Genomic DNA, 22091 nt, shown 5'->3' on the forward strand with positions numbered 1-22091 from the left:
GATATAAGGATATAAGGGTATTGTGTGCAAGATTGTGTACGTGTTGCAAAATATTAAGTTAAGGTGATGCATAGTCGGTAGAGTGTTTTCCCAGCATAACAGTTCTAAGTGGTCAATCTGGGTGATTCAAAGTTGAGTTTCCAATATGTGTTCCAATACTGTGACATAGAGGAATGGCTGAAAAGTGCATGTCGTTAAACTTTACCTCAAAATACAATCTGAAAACTCAAATTACCGTCCTGGACCTCATGTCCAGAAGTCACTTCATGGTCTATCAGATACATGGTTTGAGGCTTATCCATCCTTAGAGTGCGGAAGGCAGTGACCAGTTGCTACCGACAGCATTTACCATTTAGAGTTAAAACAATAGTGATTCATATTTAGCAGTAGTTGAAGTGTTCATATTTTAAAAATGTTGATGAGTGTGTGTGTATGCGTGTAAATAGAAATGAAGCCACTGAGTGATGTTGTTAATATCGCATTGAGTTGCTATGATGTATAATGTTTAACATCTGACTAGGACAACAAGTTAATGGATTTCTTGTTTGCAAGGACTAGTGTAAACATTTTTAAAAGGAGACATATTGAGTTTACAGATAAAAGTTAAACTGCAAACGTTATTAGTGATGGGGGATTATGAAGACTCCTTTAGAGCATATGCAAAAGACCTTACCAGGTGACCAGAAAAAAATACAGAAATATTGTCAGCGGTGGTTTAAGGCTACTCCAAAGGATGTGTATCCCTGGCCAAAGGAAGGGACATTTGAGGACAAAATATTAGAGCATATTATGACATACCTTAAGAACAAATATATAGGAACTAAATTGCAGAAGCGAGAAACCACCTTAGCCTTATGGTGATTTTTTTGTGAGCAGCTTAGGACTCCTCAAATGTTGATACCCACAGTACCTTGCTCACTGCCCAATCTCTCGATGACTCAATAAGTATTTCCCCTAAGGTATCTGGTATTTATCCAATGACATAGCTACAGGAAGCAGCAGTGGGATTTGAGAATAATGAAGTTGAGACCCTTTCATAATCCCCAAAGGAATCCCATAATGTTACCCCACAGATGTCAAAGCCAAGACATAAGAGTACACACATACAACATGTAGGGGTGGGTGGCTCTTAGTTTTAAGGGCAATTAGCAGCACAGTTTATGCTGCATTTAGATCCATCATCTTCCCAGGAGTGTAGAAGTGAACAGCAAGGTACAGAAGACAGTGACAATTAGTTGCATGTTCAATCAGCAACATCACACTTATTACAAAAAAAGAGAAGTAACAGGAAAAGTAGTTAGAGAATGTATGTCTACCTCGCAACAAAGATATGCAGATGATGCTTAAAGGAATGACTATTCTGACAGGGCTGTTAGTAAAGCACGCTGGCCAGTATATCAAGAAAGAGATGAGGATTTTAGGAGAACTGAAGAATATTCTACCACCTTGGCAGAAGGAGAAGGGAAATGTAATAGTTTCGCCAGAAAGTGTTCTAGAATGGTTATCGCAAAGAGGATAGAAGGGATGTGAGAGAACTAAGGAGCAAAGGATATCATGATCATCTTTCAGGGTAGTTTCAGGAGAATGGCAAATAGAATAGAATCAATACATAGGCGTGTAGATAACATTGGTGAAATACTTCGATCACCAAAGACTAGGCGCTCTTCTTATGATATTGGTACTCAAAAAAGACCTCTTATTGATCTTGACCATACAAAGAGAGCAATGGGATTGCCTAATCACATTGATATGAGAGAGAGAGAGAGAGAGAGAGAGAGAGAGAGAGAGAGAGAGAGAGAGAGAGAGAGAGAGCGCGCGCAGGACATGTTCTTAAAAACTAGGAAACTCCGAGCGAATCAGCTTGAGTGGTTACGATTTCAGGAACGCATAGCCATCCAGACTCTAAGATGGCATCCTGTGAAGCCATGGGAGAATTGACACTACATAATAAACCAATGCAGCAGATGAGTAGTCAGTTTTGCACGGCACTGATCTCACCCCTAATGAGATAGCTGCTGAAGGAGAAAAAAGCTGGTACACTGTTGTACCTTATGTGGATAATGGATTTCAAAGCTTAGCTCCACAGATGAGTCCATGGCCATGAGAAGGGTTCTTTCATCTACATGACATGGCAAATGCTGAGAATTGTATTCTTTATGGCGAGGGAGATCCAGACTGAGATTATCCCTACATGCGGAAATGTTTGTGTATGTGGCAAAAATATACCAGACTGCACAACCCCAAATGTTCTGTCACTTCCATAAATCGGATGCCCCTGATACATAAAGGGCCTGGGGCACCTCATTATGGGGGTCATTCTGACCCCGGCGGGCGGCGTGAGCCGCCCGCCTGGAGGGAGCCGCCATATGGCCGCTCCGCGGTCGAAAGACCGCGGAGGCCATTCTGGCTTTCCCGCTGGGCTGGCAGGCGACCGCCAGAAGGCCACCCGCCAGCCCAGCGGGAAACCCCTCCCCACGAGGAAGCCGGCTCCGAATGGAGCCGGCGGAGTGGAGGATGTGCGACGGGTGCAGTGGCACCCGTCGCGAATTCCAGTGTCTGCAATGCAGACACTGGAATTCAAAGTGGGGCCCTCTTACGGGGGCCCCTGCAGTGCCCATGCCATTGGCATGGGCACTGCAGGGGCCCCCAGGGGCCCCACGACACCCCTCACCGCCATCCTGTTCCTGGCGGTCGGAACCGCCAGGAACAGGATGGCGGTGAGGGGGTCGGAATCCCCCATGGCGGCGCAGCAAGCTGCGCCGCCATGGGGGATTCCCAGGGCAGCGGAAAACCGGCGGGAGAGCGCCGGTTTTCCTGGTCTGACCGCGGCCAAACCGCCGCGGTCAGAATGCCCTGCGGGGCACCGCCAGCCTGTTGGCGGTGCTCCCGCATCCCCGGCCCCGGCGGTCCTTGACCGCCGGGGTCGGAATGACCCCCTATGTTCCTTGGCCACAAATGGAAAAGAGAATCTTAAAAAGTTCTTACCACCACTTACAGAAGAGCAGGAAAATGGATTAGGTCTTTTGAAAAGCAAACTGCAGGTATCACCCAAGAAGTAGGGGACAAATAGTTTACTTAGCTCTCTTATAGGAGATGAGAGAACTGATTTTATTTCAGAAAGCTGGAATGAGAAATGGTATCCTGACAGACTAGGTATGATGGTTCCCCATTCAATTTAGTTCAGATAGTAGTTTGGGATCAGTTGAGGAAAATGTATCCTGACAGGCCAGATATTGGGTCTCTCATGGCTCAATCAATGCAGCCAAATGAGGATCCTCTGCTCAGTTCCTCAGCAGGATGAAAGAAAGTGGACTTAAGAAGTAGGTCAGAGTTGGGAAGTAATTGGGGGCGGGGGAGACACTGTGTTGTTCTATAATGCAGAGTTTACCCTCTGATGTACAAGACAACCTTGATAAGCCCTGGACAGAAATCTAGGCAGATACAATCCATTTCTATAAACAGAATCAGGAGAAAGAGAGAATTAAGCAGGAGGTGAAAGAGAAAGCAGCAGCTAAGTTAGTGCAGAAACAATTGTCAAAGAAAGGAGCAACAGAAGGAGTTGTAGTACCAGCCACAACTTAGATGACTTATGTCTGTAAGATCGGTCCCATGGTCCACCCAACATTAGTACCTACAACAGCAGAAAAATGTATGAGCACAAGGTTGTAGCAGAGGGAGTTGAAGAGGCAGAGGCAGTATAGGTCCCCAAAAGATTAATCAATCATGCCATTACAGATATGGACATTTCATTAGAGATTGTCAGACTAAGAGATGGGATGAACAAAATGGAAGGACAGGTGTTTACAATCAGCCAGAGTCGAACCCACAAATATTATATGTACCTCAGATGCCACCACAAAATGTGTAGCAACAAGCAATGCCTCAAGTGCAAAACAAATGTCACAACACCAAAGTTACCAAGCACCTCGAATGGAAACCCCACCTCAAAATGGACAGTGAAGTGGGATTGTGAGAGGAGGAAATCCTTTATAGACAAATTATGTGGGAGTATACACACAGTGAAGGTGCCCACATGGTAGTTCCATGTGCGTAGTATAGTCAGTGACACACAGGCCAAATGATAGACCCGTGTGACAGTAGCTATTAATGATGAGAGGTATGCATTCTTCATAGATATGGGAGCAACCCAATCTTGTATTAGAGAAAGAGGCCTTCCAACTTCTAATAGATCAATGGACACACAAGGATTCCCGGGGGCATTAATGGTAATGAAGTTTCAATTTACTAAGCCAGTGGAGATGGACATAGGAGGGAGGTACACTGATGGCTGTTCACTGTTCTCTCAGCTGCCCCAGCTAATTTACTGGGAAGAGATCTTATGGCTCAATTATATATTACTATTCATTTTGACCCTAATGGAACTATTATTTGTTCCTCTCCTGGAATTCCACCCTCCAGGATCATGGCTTTAATTATTTTTGTAAACAAAGTTTATTGCAATTTCGATCAATCAGTGAGCAGGTAAACATAGTATAAGAGAACATACAGTAATCTACATAGACTCTGAGGGCTATAGCTTTTTCAATTTATACATCTCTACATTAACAGCAATCTAATGTTGCAACATCTACCCTATTCCCCCATCCCACAACCTCCCCAACAGAGCCCCTCCCCCCAGTGATGATGCTGGTAGTATATCTGGACAGTTGTATTGTATGTAGGTGTGTTATGAAGGAGTCAACCCTCCGCTCACTATGTGAGAGTGTTTCCCCCGTCTAATCCAACCGTAGGATCCTGCCCCGGGGGCATCTGTAATGGCACCAATGGATTGGGTCCATATGTAACTTCACAAAGCATCCAATCATCATTCAATCAGGGGTCTGGACCCAATCGACATTCCTCCTCAAGGGAGTCTAATATCGCATCCCAACTTTGCGCCGACTCCAGGGGCCGCCAACCCCTTCTGGCCTCACCATGCAGAACCGCGCTCTCGCACCCAGCCCACCTAGTTAATTCTCTGGTCCATTGGGACAGTCTCGGCCCAACTGGATTCTTCCAGGACATCGCTATTTCCCTCTTGGCCAGCACGTAGGCCAAGTCCCGGAACCTGTTGGTAATTTTGTACTTAGCCGTGCGTGGAAACCAGCCAAGCAGACATTGACCTATTGTGCAGGGGACCTCCCTTCCTATCGCTCCAGCCACCAGACGGCTCACCTACGTCCAATACACCTCCGCCGTAGGGCAGCTCCAGAACATATGCCTAAATTCCGCTTTCTCAAGCTTGCACCTCAGGCAATGTACTCCTTCTACTCCAATGTACCTGTTGATTTGTTCTGGGGTGAGGTATGCCCTATGTAGTACATAAAAATTAATCAACTTAAATCTGGCATTGCGAGTCATTTTGGGGAAGCCCCCCAGAATACACTCCCAGTCCGTTTCGGATATAGTTGTGCCTAGGTCTACTTCCCAGGACGATTTGAGCTGAGTCAAAGGTCTTGTCCTATCGGCCTGAATCCTGCTGTAGAGATTAGAAACTGCCTTAAAAGTGCCAGACGAAGTCGCCAAATATGTACAGGTTGTTTGTGCAGTGAGCTCTCCTGACAGTCTCAGCCAATGCTTCCTGATACTAGCCACTACTGAGCCATATAATAAGAAGTGCCCTCCCTGTAGACCGAATTGGACCCGAAGGTCTTCAAACGGCATCAGCGTTCCCTCCTTAAATAGTGCTCCTACCGTCTGTATCCCGGCCTCCACCCAGGACTGGAGTCCACCCCAGTCACCTCGGTGGGGCAAAGCTCTTAGGGACAAGAGGGGTAGGTCAGGGGAGTAAGGAGCCTTTACTTTAAGTTTACGCAAAAAGCTCCTCCAACAGCGCGCAAGGACTTTAAATTCAAGGGAATCATGTTTCCCAGTACTCGGACACCCCAACAACAGTTCGTATAATCTAGTCTCTGGGGGAGTAAATGCCTTTACCCCCAACCCTATCGCTGCTCTGTTGGCTATCCATTGCGCCAACCACTGGAGCTGCGCTGCCAAGTAGTAAGCCTCAAAGTCTGGAACTGCTAGGCCTCCGTCTGGGGATCGCCTCTGAAGTTTGGCCAGAGCCACTCGTTTCCGTCCACCCCCCCAGATAAAGGCTATGACCATGGACTCCAATTCTGCAAATATGGCCTTAGGAATCCATACTGGCAGGACCGTGAAGTGATACAGGAGGCGAGGCAACACCACCATTTTAAGGATGGCTACCCTCCCCGCTACAGATAGAGGTAAGGTTTGCCAGAAAGCCATGTTGGAACAGAGGGAACGCATTGAGCCTCCAATATTGCTGTCTATTATATCCTGTGGGTCATGGAAAATCCTGACCCCCAAGTATGAGAGGCATCTTGGAACCCACTGGATATTTCCCAACTCCAATGGTGGGGTTACATTAGCGTTCAAAGGAAACAGGCCGGTCTTGCCCCAATTCACCCGAAGTCCAGAAAGCTCACCAAATTGCGAAAGCATCTGTTGGGTTCGGGGAAGGTCTCTGTGTACATCGTCAAAGAAGATCAACAGGTCATCCGCATATAACGCTATCTGATGTCTCTTGCCCCCCGCCACTATGCCGGGACCCCCACCACCACCGCGGGCTGCGGCTGCCAGTGGCTCCATAGCCAGTGCAAACAGTAGCGGTGATAGAGGACACCCCTGTCTGGTACCCCGCTCAACGGCATAAGGTCTGGATATAGTCCGTCCTGTCCGTACCCTAGCAGTGGGCTCGGTATACAACAATCTGACCCAGGCAATGTATTCAGGTCTGAAACGAAGGTGGGACATCACTGTGTAAAGGAAAGCCCACTCCAAGCTATCAAAGGCCTTTTCTATATCGACTGCAAGCACTCCAGGGGCTGGGCTAGTCGAATTCTGATCGTTCATGACCGCTATAAATCTGCGTATGTTATCCGCTGTGTTGCGCCCCGGGATGAACCCTGCCTGGTCAGTATGTATTAGTGTTGTCATGTGGGGGAGCAGCCTAGAGGTCAGTACCTTGCTGAGGATCTTGTAATCCAGGTTCAGCATGGATAAAGGTCTGTATGCCCCGGCTTCCGCAGGATTTTTCCCAGGTTTAAGCAAGGGCACTATTACCGCCTCGCTCGCTGTTGCTGGTAAAATTCCTCTGTCTCTGGCGGACTGAAATAGAATCTCGAGCCTAGGAGCTAACAAATCTATATAGATGGCATAGAATTCAATAGGGAGACCATCTGTCCCCGGAGTCTTTCCCCTTGATAGTTCACTAATGGCCCTCCGAATCTCTGGTTGCGTAATGGCGCCCTCAAGTTGTGACGCAGCGTCCGGTGTTAGTGCCTGTAACTGCAGACTTGATACATAACTATCGATGGAGTTACCGTCAGGACGAAGAGTGCTTTTATACAATCGTTCGTAAAAGGTCATGAGGTGAGAGTTAATTTGCTCCTGCCCGTGAAGGGGATTCCCTTCCTCCGATATCATTTCTAGGATAGGTGATGTCTTATGCGTTTGCGATACTACCCATGCTAACATCCGACCCGCTTTGTCTCTCTCCCCGTGTGCTCGTGTGATATAGTTTTGGTAGTCGAAGCAACTAAGGCGCTCTACACAGTCAGCGACCGTTGCTCTAAGCTCTAGGATAGTAGGTTGAAGGAGCGGATTTTCCGGTCTTTTTTTCTCCACCTCACGCAGCTCACTCTCCGCTTGTTCAGTGTCCCTGAGTAGAGTCCTTCGGACCCCCACCGTTCCCGCAATACAGCGCCCACGCATTACCACTTTAAAAGCGTCCCATTCAATCAAGGGGTTATTGGTCGAAGCCTCGTTATCTACAAAGTAGTGGGTAATATGTTGTCTCAGCTCCTCCCGAAAGGGTGCGTCTTCTAGGGACTCAGTCTTCAGCCGCCAGGTGGGGATGCGGGAAGGGGGAGAACCGCAGTGTAACTCTAATAATAGAGGGTTATGATCAGAGATTGTGCGGGACAGGTATTCAACATTATGCACCTGAGGGAAAATGTCTGGGGAGCAGAAAAACACATCTAAGCGGACATGGAGCTCGTGCCAGGGAGAGAAGTAGGAATAGTCTCTGGCCTCAGGGTGTAGCCGTCTCCAGACATCCACCAGCCCCCAGCTCGCCTGCCAGGAGGAGAATAGCCTTGCTACTCTCATCAGAGGGGAATCATGTAACGGAGGGTGGGAGCGATCCTTGGAGGGATCGGCCACACAATTAAAGTTGCCCCCCATCACTAGAGGGAACTGCAAATAGGTGGCCAGGAGGCCCGATAAGCGTGTAAAGAACTCATCCTGGTCCCAGTTCGGGGCATAGACATTGATCAACGCTAGATCCCTTCCCTCTAGTCGACCCCGGATTGCTACAAAACGTCCCTCAGGATCTATGAGCTTGTCCAATAACTGGAATGGAACCCCGGCTTTGATCCATATCAAGGCACCCCTGGCGAATGCGGAATAAGAGGTATAGTAAGCCTGGCCCCTCCACCGTTTCTGCAGTGCTTGCCCTTCAGCCTGGGTTAAATGTGTTTCTTGGAGCAACGCAATCTGAATCCCTCTCCGCTGTAAATGTGAGAATACCTTATATCTCTTGGACATTGTGTGCATGCCCCGTACATTCCAAGAGGGAAATTTATAAGTGCCTAATGACGCCATAACTGTATTTCAGTCCCCATCTGTGACATGCCCCAAGCAGGGCTAGCAGATACCACGAAGATCCCTACTCTCACATTATACAACACCAGCAGCCCAATGTTAAACATCCACCACTCATCACTCCCCCTAAACATGCCCCAACAAATAACATCCCAACTCCCCTTCCCCAGGACATAAGTTTGAACGTCTCTCATCCAAACTTTGTGAAATGTCAACTAGTTTATCGAAAGTGGGGGAACTCCTAGATCACAAAAGGAGTGGGCCATCGCCCCGATCCCCACTACCGGATTGCAAGATATAGTAGTACTTGTGGACCCATATCTCATCCATCTGGTGGGTACGACTGCCATAGTGACAGCTAGTGCTCCCCCCTCATCAGCTACTACGGTGTCTGCCAGAGGAGGCTCTCATTACCAGGGCAACTGGCGTAAGTGTGGATCGATGGGAGGACTCTCATATGATACAGTCAGAGGTGCCCGGTGTTATGGCCGGGCCCGATCCGTCAGACTCACGGGAGGCCTCGGATTCATGGTCCGAATCAGATGGTTCATCGTCCGCAGCGGTCTGTACTTGGGATCCCCGATCAGAGCAGCTCAATGAAGCTGCTTCCTCCATGGCTTTTCGTCTCTCAGACTGCATCTCCACAGGGGAAGGACTATTTACTATACGGGTCGTTTTGCTTTTAGCCCCTCTCCTCCGTTCATGTTCAGGGTTCTGTGTCGGCGGTCCATTCCCCTCATGTGCCAGCAGATCAAGCCATTGCCATACCTCCTCCGCCGTAGTGAAAAACTGTGTACTGTCTTTGGCCACTACCCTAAGCTTCGCCGGGAACAGCATGCCATATTGTAGACCTAATTGGCGCAGTTTCTGTTTTGCATCCCTGAAGGAGGCTCGTTGTTTCTGTACTTCCCGGGAGAAGTCTGGGAAGATACGTACCGTGTGATTGTCCATTGTGCGATCTCCTTTGGTTCTGCTCTGATGCAACAGGTAATCCCTATCTCGGTAATGAAGAAGTCTGGCTATTATAGGTCGCGGGGGGCTCCCGGGGGGGGGGAGGACGCGTCGGAACTCTATGTGCCCTCTCAATCGCAAAAAAGGGAGAAAGTCCATCGCTCGCTAAGTCCTCTCGGAGCCACCGCTCGAGGAACTCCGCCAGGCCAGTTTGTGAAACACTTTCAGGCATACCGATCACTTGTATGTTATTGCGTCGCGATCTATTTTCCGCATCTTCGGCCCTTAATTCCAGGGCCCTGATCCGGTTCTCCAGCTGCTTTGTAGACTTAGTGGCATCCTTGACCTCCGGAAGAAGCTCTTTAAGTTGCTTGTCGGTGGTGGACACTTTTTCGGCCAGGCGACGGTGATCATCTTGCAGTACTGTGAGATCCGTGGCCAAAGCGTTGATTTTCCCCTCCAGTGCTACACAGGAAGCCGTTATAGCTTGTAGGACATCTTGAAGTGTGGGGTCATCGCGTCCCTCTCTTGAAGCTTCATTCCTGGGGTCAGGCGGGTCTGCTTGTGCCTCGGCTGAGGACCCACTTTTTTGTTCCATGTCCCTCCGGCGACCGACTTTACCCATTTTCTGGGGCATGGCTCCAACTCCGTCTGGTCGGTGGCCTCTGGACATCAACTTTCCCACTTCAGCGCTGTATACTTCACTGCCAGAGAGATCGCGAACTGTTATTAGAGAACTGCTGTTTCCGGTGCACGGTACTCGTGTAAGAGGCTTATCACCTTCCAGTGCCAGTCGCACTCCGCACTCTGGGCCGCCAAGAACCCCCAGGGACACCACACGTCAGGTAGCCGGGACTCCCTCTCTCCTCTCAGTCAGCGTGTGGACCTGTCGAGCCAAGTAGCCTTGCCGTTCGTGGAGGGCGCCCTCAAGCATTCATGTCTCTCATCCAGTGTCTGGGGGCCCTCTGCACTCTCCTGTAGGTAGCACTGCGCATCTAGAGGGACCCCTGTAAAGGGGGGCCGTATGCACCGCTCCTCAGTGCAGGCCAGGTTCGCCCTATCAAGCCACCGACTTCGTCCCCCTCGTTCCAGCTCACCTCAGGAAGTCCATGGAGTCAAGCCTCCCAGGGGTACCCCTCGGCGCCGCCGTGCAGACCGCGATCAGTCGTCCTCAGAGGGGAGCTGCCAACGGAGCTCCAGGGGAACCCCGGAATTATCGCCACTAACCGTGAACCATTGGATCCTTCCCTCGGGTGTCGGCCGCCTTATTGTATGTTCTCCGCAGACCTCAGCCGAGCGCTGTCGCAGTGCTGGGCCCCACTGTTCACCGGTGTGGGTCCCCAGAGGGAACCGCCAGGTCCCCTTGTAATTCTTGTCTCACAAAGGGGTGAGCTGGATAGGATCCAGGAGTTGTTGTAGCGGGTCGTCTGCCGCCGGGAGCGTCGGACAGTTCGTGGCGCCATCCTTTTCTTCCGCAGCACTCCATCGGCTGCAAATTCGGCACCGAAACTCACTTCTCTTCGGGATCGGGCCCCTCAAAATGAACCTCAGGACCCCTTCGCACTTTCATCCAGTTAATGGGGCGGGTTGGGGATCCACTGCATTTCAGGCTGGACCGGAGTGGGGATCGCTAGCAGGGGCCTCACGGAGAGGCTTCCTCTGCCATCGGCGTCACGCCCCCCCAGGATCATGGCTTTAATAGTAGATTCTTCTACTAGAGATAAAATCAGAGCGCGGCCTGCTCATAGAGAAGCATTCACTACAGCGGTGTATACAATAATTGAAAAAACACCAGAGTTATTGGGAATAGAGGTCCAGTTACCTAAAGAGTTTAATTTCTGGCAACAAGGGCAAGATTCTTGGATACCTCATAATGAGATGATATTACAAATAGAGGCCTTAGAGATAATGCCAACCTACGGTGCTTTGATAGCAGTGATCATAACCATGTCTTGTCGGCATGCGTTATATTGATTGAGCCAGGTAAAATGGTTAGATATATTTTGGATGATCGGCTGTTTGATGATGATTCTAAGAAAACAGTTGTAACCTTTGAGGATGATATACCATTGGCAACAGTATTGGAAGTAAGGCTGCCTACACCAGATAGAGCATTTGATTCTGTAAGGATACAGATCTTTCCCAAGTACCAGATACTTTGTGGACTAAGGGTCCCCATGATGTAGGTCGTATTCCTACTGCTAGTCCATTTAGAATTACACTGAAGGAAGGTGCTATATCACCTATTGTGAGAGAGTTCCTTTTTTTAAAGAAGCAAATGAGGGCATCGCTCCTACTATACAGGCGTTGCCAGAGCAAGGAGTAATTTACCCTTGAGTATCTCCTTGTAATACTCCTATTTATCCGGTTAATAAATCTAAAGTTAATACTTGGCGTATGATTCAAGACCTGCATCCCTTGAATGATGTAGTAGTACCAGAATTTCCACTTGTTCCTGACCCTTCCATCATTTTGACAAACATTCATCAGGATGCTAATTATTTATCTGTTGTAGATCTCAATAATGATTTTTAGCATCCTTCTTCATCCAGAGAGCCATTATTTGACATCATTTTCCTATTGCAGGACTCAGTAGTTGTATTCTTGTTTACCTCAAGAGTAGTGCGAGTCCCCAAACATTTTTAACAGAGTGGGGAAAAATGATCTTCCAAACTTTCTGTGTGACAGTACCTTGTTGCAGTATGTTAAAGACACATTAGTTTGCAGTTTTACAAAACAACAGTGTAGAAAAGATACCATATCTCTTGGTTACTCTCATACAGAGAGGATACAAGGTAGAAAAAGACAAAGGTCAGTATTGTCAGGGAGAGGTCCATTACTCAGGACAATTACTGTCAGCTTTTGGTGGATGGATAACTCCTGAAAGAGCAGCATCTATATGTCAAATGACTGAGCCAGAAACTGTTAAGGAAATGCAGATGTTTCTTGGTCTTTGTAACTATGTGAGAGAAAGGGTGTTTGATTACAGCACTTTAATAACACCTTTACCCGCTTCTCTTAAACAGACAAAAGACAGAAACGATACGATACCATCAGTACCAGAAATGAAGGAGATGTTTCAGAAATTAAAGACTGAGATAACAAATGCTCCAGTTTTGGGGACTCCTGATTACAGCAAGGAATTTTCTCTCTTTTGTTATTGCAATGGTCAAATGATGACAGCTGTCCTTATGCTAAAATATCCTCTACTACATAAACACATTGCACATTTTAGTGGACAACTGGATTCAGTGATGAGAGGACATTATCCTTGCGAGAAAGCTCTTGCTACTGAAGCTTTTGCAATGCAGAAGAGCACCCTAATTTTTATGGGTGGCACCTTTGACACTCTATGCAGAACATGCAGTATTTTTCCTACCAGAATTAGTAAAGCGCAGCACTGTCACCTCTAAGGGAATCTGGGTGCTCTGGGTGCTATGTATCTGTCGAAAAGTCTTGAGTTTCCTTTTGAAGTCTGCCAGGGAGGGTTCTGTTCGGAGGTGAAGGGCAGGTTGTCCAAGGTCTTAGCAATGAGGTAATACAAGGAGACGCCCCCACTGCGACTGCGATGGATGCGGGGTGTGTGTGCGAGGACGAGCGAGGCAGAGTGCAGATGTCTTGCAGGGAAGTGGAAGCTTAGTCAATGGTTGATGTAGGAAGGCCCTTTGTTATGTAGAGCTTTGTAAGCGTGTGTGAGGATTTTGAACTGGCATCTCTTCTGGCTCAGTAGCCAATGGAGGTTTCTGAGGTGAGAGCTGATGCTTGCCCGCTTGGGGAGTTTCAGTTTGAGTATGACTATGGTGTTCTGTATGGTCTGGAGTTTTTTGAGAAGCTGGGTGGAAATTCTGCCATAGAGAGAATTGAATAGTCGAGGTTGCTGGTGACGAGGAGGTACATGACGATCTTTCTGGTGTTGGTTGGGATCCATCTGAAGGTTTGGCGGACCATGCAGAGGTTGTGGAAGCAGGAAATGGGAACTGAGTTGATATCACTTCATGGACAAGTTGCTGCCAAGGATGATGCTGAGGTTGTGTGCGTGGTCTGTTGGAGCGGGTGTTGGTCCAAGTTCAGCTGGACACCAATTATGATCCCATGATGATGTACGTTTCCTGAAGATCAGGACATTAGTTTTGTCTAAGTTATTTTCCTAAAGTAGGATTATAAAAATGATTCACCATTACATGCTGATGCAGCTTCCAAAGCAATGTGTTGGTACTGGATTCAGTGGAGTTTTTTAAAAAAGATTCTAGACAGATGATTTTCATCTTCATTTAATATTTTTTTGTATGAGTTAAGCAGTACCAAGATTTTTCTGCTATAATATTTAAAGTGATTGAAAAAGAGTTTCACATGGATATGTCTTTTGTGATAATTCAGAGTGCTGGCAGCATGCCCGCTGTGTGAGTTTGCTGCGGCCTTCATTGTAAGTCCTGGGAAGTGGGAGAGGCAGGGGGAGATGGAAGGGCGGGAGTGGCGGAAAAGAGGCCTCAGCAAGACACAAATGGAATGTGGGCGGTAGCTAGGCAACAAGAGGCAGGTCGGCAGAGATGCAGCTGGGGAGCTGTGACCGGCCCAATAGGACATGCACTGCCATCATTCAGAAGGCTAAGACTCCACCCTAAGGCTATGTTTACTCGAACTACACAGTGTCAAGATATGAGGTGATACTGTTACTACCATCTTTGAAGTTTGAGAAGTCTCATACAGTGAATCCTGTAACATTCTTTGCTCATCCTATATTAGACTCTGAGGATGGTGCTTGTGACTGTGCAACATATATCCCCAATTAATCTAGTCAAGCAACAGAGGATCCTATTCCAGGCACTATTGTCTATTTTGTTGAAGGTTCCTCTACTACTGACCAAGATACAGGAGTGACACACACAGATGCAGCAGTAATCAGAGCTTAATAGCATGATTCTTCAGGCATACTCCACATAGTAGAGCAATCAACACTACCAGCACATTATTCTGAACAAGCAGCAGAGTTGGTAGCCTTGATAGCACCTCTTAAACAAAGAGCAGGAAAAGTCATCACAATATATCCAGATTGGGCTTATGTAACTACCACTGTACATTCTAGCATTATAGAATGGAGCAGAAGAGGTTTCCTCAAATCGGATTAAAGCTCTGTTATGCACAGGAATCTTTTAGAGGCTTTAATAGAGGCACTTGCATTACCATAGGCAGTGGCAGTTGTGAAGTGTACAGTACAAACACACGGACAGGGTTACCACTGATAACGTCAAGCCTCATTATGCTGAAACAGTGAGATTACATCTTTGAGAATTGCAGGAAGCTGCTCCACCATATGAAAAAACTGTTATGGAAGACTAGAGGCTGCTCCCAGTCAGGGGATGACTGAAGTTTATAGACTTTACTTATGATAGCTCTTGGTCAGTTGCATTTACCAGCACACATCTCGAGAGATCATCTGCCTATGCAAATACAACAAGATTGCTTTGTTCCTTACATGATATGCTTACCAGGTACCGTCATAATTGTATTGTTTGTCAAAAATTAACTCCAAATCCCACATTGAAGATGATAATTTCTACCATTCCACAAGGTAATTTTAAAGCTCTCCATCTTGACTTTGTGGACATTTTAGAAAGGTGCAACAACTTTTGGTTGTAGTTTGTCCTTTTTCTCGATGGATTGAAGCAATAACGGGCTTCCATTGTGATGTTAAGTCAGATGCTACTTTTCTGATTAGTGAGATTTCCCGCTGGTGAATTCCAGAAGGGCTAAGATCTGATAATGCAATCTTCGTACATCTCACAACACTGATAGGGATAAAACGTAAATTATCTTCTGTTTATCATCCCCAGAGTAACAGCACTTTTGAGCTCCTTAATTGTCTGCTAAAGAATAAGATCAGTAAACTATGCTCCACATTGCATAAGAAGTGGTTGTACTGCTTACCATTGGCACTCTTCTCCCTTAGGAACACACCTATCTCTGGTCATCACTTGACACCCCATCAGATAGTGATAGGGAGACTTATGAATATGCAAATACCTGTCACCAGACGTAAGGTACAGGGAGAAAATACAGCTGAAATCTTGAATGATAAAATGCATGTTCATCTCTTTGAATTAACCAAAGCAGAAAAGTTAATTTTTAAACAGGTAACCGAAGCACTCCACCGTTGATGTTGACCTCCCAGTTGTGCACATAGGCGATGCAGTTTTTGTTAGGAATTTTGTTTGTAAATGGAGAGAAGGTTTACTGGCTCTTTCACTGTGACTATGTTTACTCCAAGTGCCCTCAAGTTAGATGGCAGGAAGTCTTGCATTCATTTATCAGAAATTCGATTGAACCCTGCATGACACCAAAAAAACACCAGTGATATAAATGGAAGGGAGTAAAAAGATTGTGACTGTAAGGATATCCCTAACCCTCTCTGCCTTTATACAATTTTTTGCTTTTGGACAATCGTTTGAACCAGCAAAACGAAGGTTATGTATTTTTTTTTCTTCCTTTTTTGTCTCTCATTACTATCACTTCTACTATTGCTCTTTCATAGTCATATATATATTCTAGTTTTGGTAGTTACATCAGACAGCTGCAAAGAGAACTTTTTACATATGATGTGTCCAATAGAATTCATACCAGATTGTTAGATAACAGTGTACCAGCACATGTCAAATATAGCTTCAGAAAATACTAATGAATTTTGGTAATTCCTGGAGTCAATTTGTCAACTCTTCATTGACACCCCATGAGCCGTACAACTTTGTTACATCATCGTCAAAGGAGAAGAACTGCAGAGTATTATGGCATTACCACTTGGAATGATGTTCCCCAAGGGTGCTGGTGGTTTAATGATGCACAGTTCTTTGGAAATATTCTGGCATTTGTCCAGGCAAAAGCAACAGCTTGATGGCCACAGATAATTCAACGTCCCAGCAAATGATGCAGACAATTATACTTTGTCAGATGCCATAAAAACTTTGCATAATCTACAGAATGATAGCCAAAGGAGGTGCCCCAGATAATTGGCTTAGTGGGTGGTTTTCTTTACTACCATCCTGGATTTCAGGACTGTCTGGAACCTTGTTGCCAGCTCTTGTGGCTTTGTTATTGATAGGCTTTGGTATTCAATTAATTTAGCATGTTGTAGAAGGATTAGTACAAAGGTGGGAGGAATGTTTCCAGTTAGGACACCAAAACAAGTAGTAGATGCTCAGGGCAATATATATCACCTAGTGCAGACCGAGATTTAGATTCAGTACTTGAAATATCAACTACAGGGGGGAATGCAGGAGGGGAAATGAAATATGAAGTTACACAACATCAGACATCCGTAGAAAACTAAATAAAATCATATGTGGTGAAAGAGCAGTTTAGGCCTAAACTTTGTGTTGATGCCAAAGAGGGAAGAGTTCAATTGAAAACAGAATGCATGACCAGCAAGGTTGTAGTTAAAGGAAAACCTGTGTTTATAAGCCTAAAAAGATTTATAGTTTTAAGCACACAGGCACGTATTGTGTTGTCTCAGTAAATTAAAAGTGTGACTGAAGAATGGGAGCAGGAGATTGAATTGGCCTAGAGTATGCAAAAACTGACAAGAGCTATTGGGAGCAGAGTGTTAATGCATACAAATACACATGCATTCAAGAGTGGTGAATGGTTAGTTTGTTAAGCATTGTTAGAACTGCAATAAAGAATGTATAAGAAATAAGTTACATGTTAAGGGACACAGGTGATGTGATTTTGTAACTGGTATGTGTAGGAAGTTGGCTCTGTATGCACTATTTCAAAGTAAGGGGGCCCTTGGTACCAGAGGTACCAGTTACAAGGGACTTACCTGGATGCCAGGGTGTGCCAATTGTGGATACAAAAGTACAGGTTAGGGAAAGAACACTGGTGCTGGGGCCTGGTTAGCAGGCCTCAGCACACTTTCAATTCAAAACATAGCATCAGCAAAGGCAAAAAGTCAGGGGGTAACCATGCCAAGGAGGCATTTCCTTACAAACCCCCCCCCCCCCAAACGAAAGAGGATGAGACTAACCTTTCCCAAGAGAGTCTTCATTTTCTAAGTGGAAGAACCTGGAAAGGCCATCTGCATTGGCATGGGCAGTCCCAGGTCTGTGTTCCACTATAAAGTCCATTCCCTGTAGGGAGATGGACCACCTCAACAGTTTTGGATTTTCACCTTTCATTTGCATCAGCCATCTGAGAGGTCTGTGGTCGGTTTGAACTACAAAGTGAGTACCAAAGAGGTATGGTCTCAGCTTTTTCAGGGACCAAACCACAGCAAAGGCCTCCCTCTCAATGGCACTCCAACGCTGCTCCCTGGGGAGTAACCTCCTGCTAATGAAAGCAACAGGCTGGTCAAGGCCATCGTCATTTGTTTGGGACAAAACTGCCCCTATCCCATGTTCAGAGGCATCTGTTTGCACAATGAATTGCTTGGAGTAATCTGGAGCTTTTAGAACTGGTGCTGTGCACATTGCTTGTTTCAGGATGTCAAAGGCCTGTTGGCATTCTACAGTCCAGTTTACTTTCTTGGGCATTTTCTTGGAGGTGAGTTCTGTGAGGGCTGTCACAATGGATCCATATCCCTTCACAAACCTCCTATAGTACCCAGTCAAGCCAAGGAATGCCCTGACTTGGAGCTGCCCAGTCCAGAATAGTCTGGATCTTAGGCTGGAGTGGCTGAACTTGGCCTCCACCTACAAGGTGTCCCAAGTAAACCACAGTTCCCTGCCCTATCTGGCATTTGGATGCCTTGATAGAGAGGCCTGCTGATTGCAGAGCCTTCAAAACCTTCTTCAGGTGGACCAGGTGATCCTGCCAGTTGGAGCTAAAGACAGCAATATCATCAAGATAAGCTGCACTAAAGGACTCCAACCCAGCAAGGACTTGATTCACCAACCTTTGGAAGGTGGCAGGGGCATTCTTTAAACCAAAGGGCATAACAGTAAACTGATAATGCCCATCAGGTGTGGAGAATGCTGTTTTCTCTTTTGCTCCAGGTGCCATTTTGATTTGCCAGTACCCTGCTGTTAAGTCAAAGGTACTTAAGAATTTGGCAGCACCTAATTTGTCAATCAGCTCGTCAGCTCTAGGGATGGGATGGGCATCTGTCTTGGTGACAGAATTAAGACCTCTGTAGTCCACACAAAACCTCATCTCTCTCTTTCCATCTTTGGTGTGAGGTTTGGGGACTAAGACCACTGGGCTAGCCCAGGGGCTGTCAGAGTGCTCAATAACTCCCAATTCCAGCATCTTGTGGACTTCCACCTTGATGCTTTTCCTTAACGATCAGACTGTCTGAATATTTTGTTTTTGACAGGCATGCTGTCTCCTGTGTCCACATCATGGGTACACAGGTGTGTCTGACCAGGGGTTAGGGAAAAGAGCTCAGCAAACTGTTGCAGGACCTTCCTACAGTCAGATTGCTGTTGGCCAGAGAGGGTGTCTGAATAGATCACTCCATCCACTGAGCCATCTTTAGGGTCTGATGAGAGGAGATCAGGGAGAGGCTCACTCTCAGCTTCCTGGTCCTCATCTGCTACCATCAACAGATTCACATCAGCTCTATCATGGAAGAGTTTTAGGCGGTTTACATGGATCACCCTCTTGGGGCTCCTGCTTGTGCCTAGGTCCACCAGGTAGGTGACCTGACTCTTCTTTTCCAGGATTGGGTAAGGGCCACTCCATCTGTCCTGAAGTGCCCTGGGAGCCACAGGCTCCAAAACCCAGACTTTCTGCCCTGGTTGAAATTCAACCATTGCAGCCTTTTGGTCATACCAAAACTTCTGGAGCTGTTGGCTGGCCTCAAGGTTTTTACTTGCCTTTTCTATGTACTCTGCCATCCTTGAGCGAAGGCCAAGTACATAGTCCACTATGTCTTGTTTAGGCTCATGAAGAGGTCTCTCCCAGCCTTCTTTCACAAGAGCTAGTGGTCCCCTTACAGGGTGGCCAAACAGAAGTTCAAAGGGTGAGAATCCTACTCCCTTCTGAGGCACCTCTCTGTAAGCGAAAAGCAGACATGGCAAGAGGACATCCCATCTCCTTTTGAGTTTTTCTGGGAGCCCCATGATCATGCCCTTTAATGTCTTGTTGAATCTCTCAACAAGGCCATTAGTTTGTGGATGATATGGTGTAGTGAATTTATAAGTCACTCCACACTCATTCCACATGTGTTTCAGGTATGCTGACATGAAGTTGGTACCTCTGTCAGACACCACCTCCTTAGGGAAGCCCACTCTGGTAAAGATACCAATGAGGGCCTTGGCTACTGCAGGGGCAGTAGTCGACCTAAGGGGAATAGCTTCAGGATACCTAGTAGCATGATCCACTACTACTAGGATGTACATATTTCCTGAGGCTGTGGGAGGTTCAAGTGGACCCACTATGTCCACACCCACTCTTTCAAAGGGGACCCCCACCACTGGAAGTGGAATGAGGAGGGCCTTTTGATGTCCACCGGTCTTACCACTGGCTTGACAGGTGGTACAGGAGATGCAAAACTCCATAACCTTCTGGGACATGTTGGGCCAGTAGAAGTGGTTGACTAACCTCTCCCACGTCTTGGCTTGTCCCAAATGCCCAGCAAGGGGAATATCATGGGCTAAGGTCAGAATAAACTCTCTGAACGCCTGAAGCACTACCACTCTCCTAGTGGCACCAGGTTTGGGATCTCTTGCCTCAGTGTACAGGAGTCCATCTTCCCAATAGACCCTATGTGTTCCATTTTTCTTGCCTTTGGACTCTTCAGCAGCTTGCTGCCTAAGGCCTTCAAGAGAGGGACAGGTTTCTTGCCCCTTACACAACTCTTCCCTTGAGGGTCCCCCTGGGCCCAAGAGCTCAACCTGGTAAGGTTCCAGCTTTATAGGCTCAGTTCCCTCAGAGGGCAGAACTTCTTCCTGAGAAGAGAGGTTCTCTTTTTGGTGTTGTGTTGCAGTTGGTTTCCCAGCTGACTTTCCTTGTCTCTTGGTAGGCTGGGCCCTTTTTCCAGACTCCAGCTCTACTTTTTCACCCTGAGCCTTGCACTGTGCCCTTGTCTTGACAAACACCAGTTCAGGGACACCCAGCATGGCTGCATGGGTTTTCAGTTCTACCTCATCCCATGCTGAGGACTCCAGGTCATTTCCAAGCAAACAGTCTACTGGGATATTTGAGGAGACCACCACCTGTTTCAGGCCATTGACCCCTCCCCACTCTAAAGTTACCATAGCCATGGGATGTACTTTAGTCTGATTGTCAGCGTTGGTGACTGGATAAGTTTGTCCAGCCAGGTATTGCCCAGGGGAAACCAGTTTCTCTGTCACCATGGTGACACTGGCACCTGTATCCCTCAGGCCTTCTACACTTGTCCCATTAATTAAGAGCTGCTGCCTGTATTTTTGCATGTTAGGGGGCCAGGCAGCCAGTGTGGCTAAATCCACCCCACCCTCAGAGACTAATGTAGCTTCAGTGTGACACCTGATTTGCTCTGGGCACACTGTTGATCCCACTTGGAGACTGGCCATTCCAGTTTTAGCTGGAGTGGAGTTAGAAGTGGTATTTTTCTGGGGACAGGCCTTGTCTCCAGTTTGGTGTCCAGGCTGATTACAGCTACGACACCAGGCCTTTTTGGGATCAAAGTTTTTACCCTTGTACCCAGAATTGTTTTGTGAAGAGGCTCTGGGCCCACCCTCCTGTGCAGGTTTTTGGGGGCCTGTAGAAGACTCTTTACTATTTTTGTTTTTGGCTGTCTCACCACCCTTCCCCTGGGGAGGTTTTGTGACCCCTTTCTTTTGGTCACCCCCTGTGGAAGTTTTGGACACCCTAGTCTTGACCCAATGGTCCGCCTTCTTTCCCAATTCTTGGGGAGAAATTGGTCCTAGGTCTACCAGATGCTGATGCAGTTTATCATTGAAACAATTACTTAATAGGTGTTCTTTCACAAATAAATTGTACAGCCCATCATAATTACTTACACCACTGCCTTGAATCCAACCATCTAGTGTTTTTACTGAGTAGTCTAGAAAGTCAACCCAGGTCTGGCTCGAGGATTTTTGAGCCCCCCTGAATCTAATCCTATACTCCTCAGTGGAGAATCCAAAGCCCTCAATCAGGGTACCCTTCATGAGGTCATAAGATTCTGCATCTTTTCCAGAGAGTGTGAGGAGTCTATCCCTACACTTTCCTGTGAATATTTCCCAAAGGAGAGCACCCCAGTGAGATTTGTTCACTTTTCTGGTTACACAAGCCCTCTCAAAAGCTGTGAACCATTTGGTGATGTCATCACCATCTTCATATTTAGTTACAATCCCTTTAGGGATTTTCAACATGTCAGGCGAATCTCTGACTCTATTTATGTTGCTGCCACCATTGATGGGTCCTAGGCCCATCTCTTGTCTTTCCCTTTCTATGGCTAGGATCTGTCTTTCCAAAGCCAATCTTTTGGCCATCCTGGCTAACTGGATGTCCTCTTCACTGGAGTTATCCTCAGTGATTTCAGAGAGGTTGGTCCCTCCTGTGAGGGAGCCAGCATCTCTGACTATTATGCTTGG

The sequence above is a fragment of the Pleurodeles waltl genome, chromosome 11, assembly GCF_031143425.1.
Source record: "Pleurodeles waltl isolate 20211129_DDA chromosome 11, aPleWal1.hap1.20221129, whole genome shotgun sequence".
In the NCBI taxonomy this organism is placed as follows: Eukaryota; Metazoa; Chordata; class Amphibia; order Caudata; family Salamandridae; genus Pleurodeles; species Pleurodeles waltl.